The following is a 5,517-nucleotide window of genomic DNA, read 5'->3' as shown; positions in this document are numbered from 1 at the left end:
TTGTTTACAAAAGGTTTATTTTTTATTTACCCTTCATTCCTTTTTTTTTTTTTTTTATCCTTATAAATCCAGTAGGTAGTTAGACATGCAGACTATGTCTTGCTTAGTTGAAGGGACAAGAAGTCATATTCCCTTGTCTCATAATGTGGCTTACTTTACAGGGAGATAACTTTATTAACATTTTTCTCACTTTTTTAAAAAAGTAAACTTGTGATATTTTTCTCCATAGCCCTCTGAAATCCTTTGGATAAAAGATGGTGTTTAAAGTTCCAACAAGTATTACTAGTCGACACCATTTGAGTATTTCTTTCTACTTATATAACAAGATATAGGGAAAAAAAACAGTTGAAAAGGAAAAGTACACCCCTCAGAGAGCTTATATAAAGTATCATTATAGGAGCCTTTCTAGGATGGCCCATTCTGTGACTGTGCATTAAACATTTTTCAGTGGTGGAAACTATATCAGCCAACCATTTATGAGAAATGGAGTTACATCTTTATTATTGAATGTCAGCTGAGGGAATAACACTTCAAAACCATTTTGATGCCCTTCTTAATACACACTAGGTTTTAAAATAAGGAAACAATTCTTGATAGGTCTTTTATTTTAAGGCACAAAGGGTCCAAGTCAGGAAATTGCTTGATTTTTTTTTTCCCAGTTAAATGAACTTAGATTAAGATTTGAATGTTTGTTCTGCTTTGAATTATCTTTTGAGGTTTATTATTATATGCTTAGATTTATAATCACTATAAATTTAATTATTCAGGAATATACATAATGTTGAAATATCTTATATACCATTTTAATATAAAAGCTCAGGGCCCAATTAAAAGTGATAGAAATTAGAAAAATCATTTTTTTAAATAATCAGAAAAATCCTTTTTAGGGTTTACCATCTACCTTATCAAAGCCCAGATATAATTTTCAGTTCAAAATCATAATAACCTAAGATTATTTAGGTCCACAGATGGTGAGTAGGTAATTTTATAACTATACTGCTTGATAAGAATCTAATCACAGAAAGTCATTATGCTTAGCATTTTTAGTAGCAGCATTGATGGTGCTCTTGGGAGCATCATTAATGAACATTTAATTTTTATAGACAACTGATCTCCCTATTTCAATAAGTACTCTAAAAGTTTTGTTTTTGTGGGTTTTTTTTTGTGTTTTTTTTTTTCTGGGTCACACCCGATGATGCTCAGGGGCTACTCCTGGCTATGGGTTCAGAAATCGCTCTTGGCTTGGGGGACCATATGGGACAACGGAGGATTGAACCTTGGTCTGTCCTAGGCTAGCGTGAGCAAGGCAGACACCTTACCACTTGCGCCATCACTCTGGCCTTAAAAGTTTATTTTTAAATTGATTTTTTTTGTTTTTTTTTTGGGGGGGGGCCACACTTGTTTTGATGCGCAGGGGTTACTCCTGGCTAAGCACTCAGAAATTGCCCCTGGCTTGGGGGGGAGCATATGGGACGCCCGGGGATTGAACCCCGCGGTCCTTCCTTGGCTAGTGCTTGCAAGGCAGACACCTTACCTCTAGCACCACCTTGCTGGCCCCTGATTTTTTTTTAACAACTTGATGTTTACATGGTATTAGGCTAATCCACAAAAGTTAGTCCATAATATATCTTAAAAATATGGACAATGGTATTCACAAAGTCCTTTGTAGTTATTTTTCCCCTTCCCCCCTTGTGATTATTAATTAACAAATTATGGGCAGAGTAATTTGTAAAATGATTTTAAAATCAAATTTAATTTTGACTCCCTACTATGGGACTTTGATTCTTTTAACCATCAGACAATTTGTTTTTATCTGATAGATGGTTTTTCTTATGTGTGAATTTAAAGTAAGGTCATATTGTATACTATATATATAGTTGTCATAAACTTTAATAATTAAAAGGTGTTTACAGATTGTTATATTTACAGTTGAAGTGGTAAAGCTAAATTCAAGGACTTTTTTTTTTGTTTTTGGTTTTTGGGCCACACCCGGTGACGCTCAGGGGTTACTCCTGGTTATGCGCTCAGAAGTCGCTCCTGGCTTGGGGGACCATATGGGACGCCGGGGGATCGAACCCCGGTCCGTCCTAGGCTATCGCAGGCAAGGCAGGCACCTTACCTCTAGCGCCACCGCCCGGCCCCTCAAGGACTTTTTGTGGACTTCCTATGTCTAAAGATTTATGTTGCCATTTTATAACTCTATTGTTAGGAAAAAGTACATTCTGAAATCTTGGTTTGGAACACAAGGTATTGAAAGTATTGGCCAATGGTGCTTGATCCTATAGCAAGAATCATTGACTCAGCTGGAGGAAATTCTCATACTTACCAGATATGCTGAGATTATGCTCTAGGAACAGTCTTCCTTCCATCTCCTCTTAGTCAAATTTGAGCCCTCCCTGTGAACTCTTTGCTGTCTCCATGTATAGACTTTATGCTATGTTTTTTTAATTGATCTGCTTCTTCCTTGACCCATCAACTGGCAAGCCATCTTAGTATCAGTTAACATCTGATTCATATTTAAAAGGGGCCTATTTTACTCCCTTTCTTTCATCTCACACATACTATGTAAAAATATCTAAGTTGTGGTTGGAATGATAGCACAGTGGCTAGGGCATTCGTCTTGCCCATGACTGACCCAGCTTCAATCCCCACATCCTATTTTGGTCCTCCAAGCCTGCCAGGAGTAATTTCTGAGTACAGAGATAGGAGAAACCCCAAGTACTGCTGGTGTGGCCCATTGAAGAGAGAGACAGAGAAATTGATCTTTAGGATCTATTCTTATTGATACCTTACCTTACCTGGAGAACCTCTTCAGAAACTATTTTCAAATCCCACCTTAACCTCTTAATTATAGCATCAGGTCAAAACTGGATGAATTATCTAAAAAGATAAAGACCAAGGATTCCCTCTTCTAATCCTCATGGCTTTTAGGTAACACATGAGGAGGTGTTAAAATAGCATGCTTTTAAAAAACCTTTATTTTACCTGTAACTGTTTAAGCCAATGAAACCTTTCAAGTTTTATGTAATGTGAGCTTTTATGTAGCACTTTATATTTTCATGCTGCTTATTTTATTCTACTGAAATAAATTTCATCAAAATTCTCAGATTTTTAAAAAAATTCATTTTTTTTGGAGTATGGAAATATAACTTTCTTATTTCAGAAGAATAAGAAACCTTTTTCATTATTTTTGGCTATGAATAAACTTTCTGGTATCTTGAGGTATATCATTTTTATAGACCACAATCAGTCAACAAATAAACCTCAACAGATTCGCTCCAAATACTTGAGCAGATATATAGGCAGAAATGCTGAAAAGCCTATATAGTGTCTTGTTACTTAAGAGTAAGAATATGGAAGGTGAATGTGTTTGGTGAACCTGACTTTTAACTAAGGATAATATATGTATGAAGAATGCCTTCTTGGGAGGCTGTGCTTTGGCTCAAAATCTGTTTTGATCTCTTGCAGAACTAATCTGAGCTGCTCAATAAACCCAGTAACTTTATTCATACTTCTTTTGACCAAAAGTTGTATTCTTTTTATTATTTATTTATTTATTTATTTTTGGTTAAAAGTTGTATTCCTGGTGACATCAGTTTTATTGCCAGTTCATTGTATTTCCTTGCATATTTCTAACATCATTTCACTCCTCTTCATAACCCTTTCACTGCTTAGCCATTTTCTCCTTGAATTAGTGCCATCATTTCTAATGGGCCTGTAGTCTTCTTTTTTTAAATTACTTTATTTAAACACTGGTTACAAGGTTGTTTGTAATACCGTCTTTTTACAGTTATAAAGTTGTTCATGATTGAATTTTAGTCTTACAATGGACAGCACCTTTCATCAGTGCCCTCTTTCTACTCCTCTTCCTTTTTGTCCTTCTCCTCTCTTCCTTTTTTTTTTGTTTGTTTGTTTGTTTGTTTGTTTGTTTTGGAGGGGGATCACACCCGGCAATGCTCAGGGGTTACTCCTGGCTCTACACTCAGAAATCGCTCCTGGCAGGCTTGGGGGACCATATGGAATGCTGGGATTCTAACCACTGACCTGCATGCAAGGCAAACACCCTACCTCCATGCTATCTCTCCAGCCCCTTCCTTTTTTTTTAACACTACTCTGCAATATTGTTACTGAAGGGGTATCATGCATATCATTTTCTTGACTTTCAACACCCAGTTCTTGTCTCGAGTGATCATTTCTAACTGTCATTGTCATAGTGGCCCATTCTCTGCCCTAACTGGACTGTTCTGGCCCTTGACTCTGTTGTCTTTGGATATTATTACCATACTTTATCATTATCATTATTATTATTATTAATTATTATTATTATTGTTGTTGTTGTTGGTTTTTGGGTCACATCTGGTGGTGCTCTGTGCTCAGAATTTGCTCCTGGCAGGCACAGGGACCATATAGGATTCCAGGACTGGATTGGCCATGTAACTCAGGGCAAACTCCCTACCACTATGCTATTTCTTTTCTTTTTTTTTTTCTGTGGTTTTTGGGACACACCCGGCAGTGCTCAGGGGTTATTCCTGGCTCTAGGCTCAGAAATTGCTCCTGGCAGGCATGGGGGACCATATGGGGTGCCAGGATTCAAACCGATGACCTCCTGCATGAAAGGCAAATGCCTTACCTCCATGCTATCTCTCCGGCCCCCCACTATGCTATTTCTCTGGCCCCTATTACCATACTTTTTAACATAAAACCCATAAAATGGATCATTCTATGTATCCCTCTCCCTCTAATTCATTTCTTTCTGCAAAATACTCTCCATATGCATCCATGTATAAGCAAATTTCATGACTTCATTATTCCTAATAGCTGCATTGTATTTCACCATGTTTCATCATGATTTCTTTATCTACTCATCTGTTCTTGGGCACTTGGGTTGTTTCCGGGTTCTGTCTATTGTAATAATGTGATGAACATAGGAGTGCAGAAGGCTTTCTGCATTATGTTATTGGGCTCCTAGGGTACAATTCCTAGAAGTCGTATTGCTGAATCATCAAATTTCTAAGTTTTTTGACTTGGGTTACAGTGCTGTAACTACCATAAAAGGGATCTGTCCCTTTAAAATGTCCCCCTGGTAACTGTCTTTTAGTGGTAGTTGCCCAGGGGTAAACCTCCAGCTCCAGTGCTCAGGGGTGTGGGGGGGCAGGGACTGGTGTTGGAACTGGGCTGGGGCTGCTGGGGCTAGTGCTGTTGCTGTCCGTCCCCCCACACACACACATACACACATGCTGACTGTATTTCCCAGATGATTTTGCTGGAAAAACTGTTGGCTGGACTGCTCTATAGCTTCTGCTGCCTATTCCTCTTTCCTAGTCATCTCTGAACTCTTGCCTCAGCTCTCCCTCCCCCCCCCCCCTCTCTCTCTCTTCTCTCTCTCTCCTCTCTCTTCTCCCTCCCCCCAAGGTCCCTGGCTTCCCTGCCCTGCCCTAGGAGAAAAAGAATAAAGTCATATACTAACTGCCTCCTACAATTGCCTTGTATTACATACTAAAATTAATTCAAGATGGA

The 5,517-nt window shown here is 38.2% G+C and overlaps 1 protein-coding gene across 1 annotated transcript in view; it reads right to left on the bottom strand.

Moving 5' to 3' along the window:
• PM20D2 (peptidase M20 domain containing 2) overlaps positions 1 to 5,517 on the bottom strand; it is a 189,671-nt gene that overhangs the window by 23,235 nt on the left and 160,919 nt on the right. The window lies entirely within an intron of this gene.

The sequence above is a fragment of the Suncus etruscus genome, chromosome 4 (genome assembly GCF_024139225.1).
Source record: "Suncus etruscus isolate mSunEtr1 chromosome 4, mSunEtr1.pri.cur, whole genome shotgun sequence".
In the NCBI taxonomy this organism is placed as follows: Eukaryota; Metazoa; Chordata; class Mammalia; order Eulipotyphla; family Soricidae; genus Suncus; species Suncus etruscus.
Note: the sequence above shows the minus strand (reverse complement) of the source record. Positions and strands in the feature narration are given on the sequence as shown.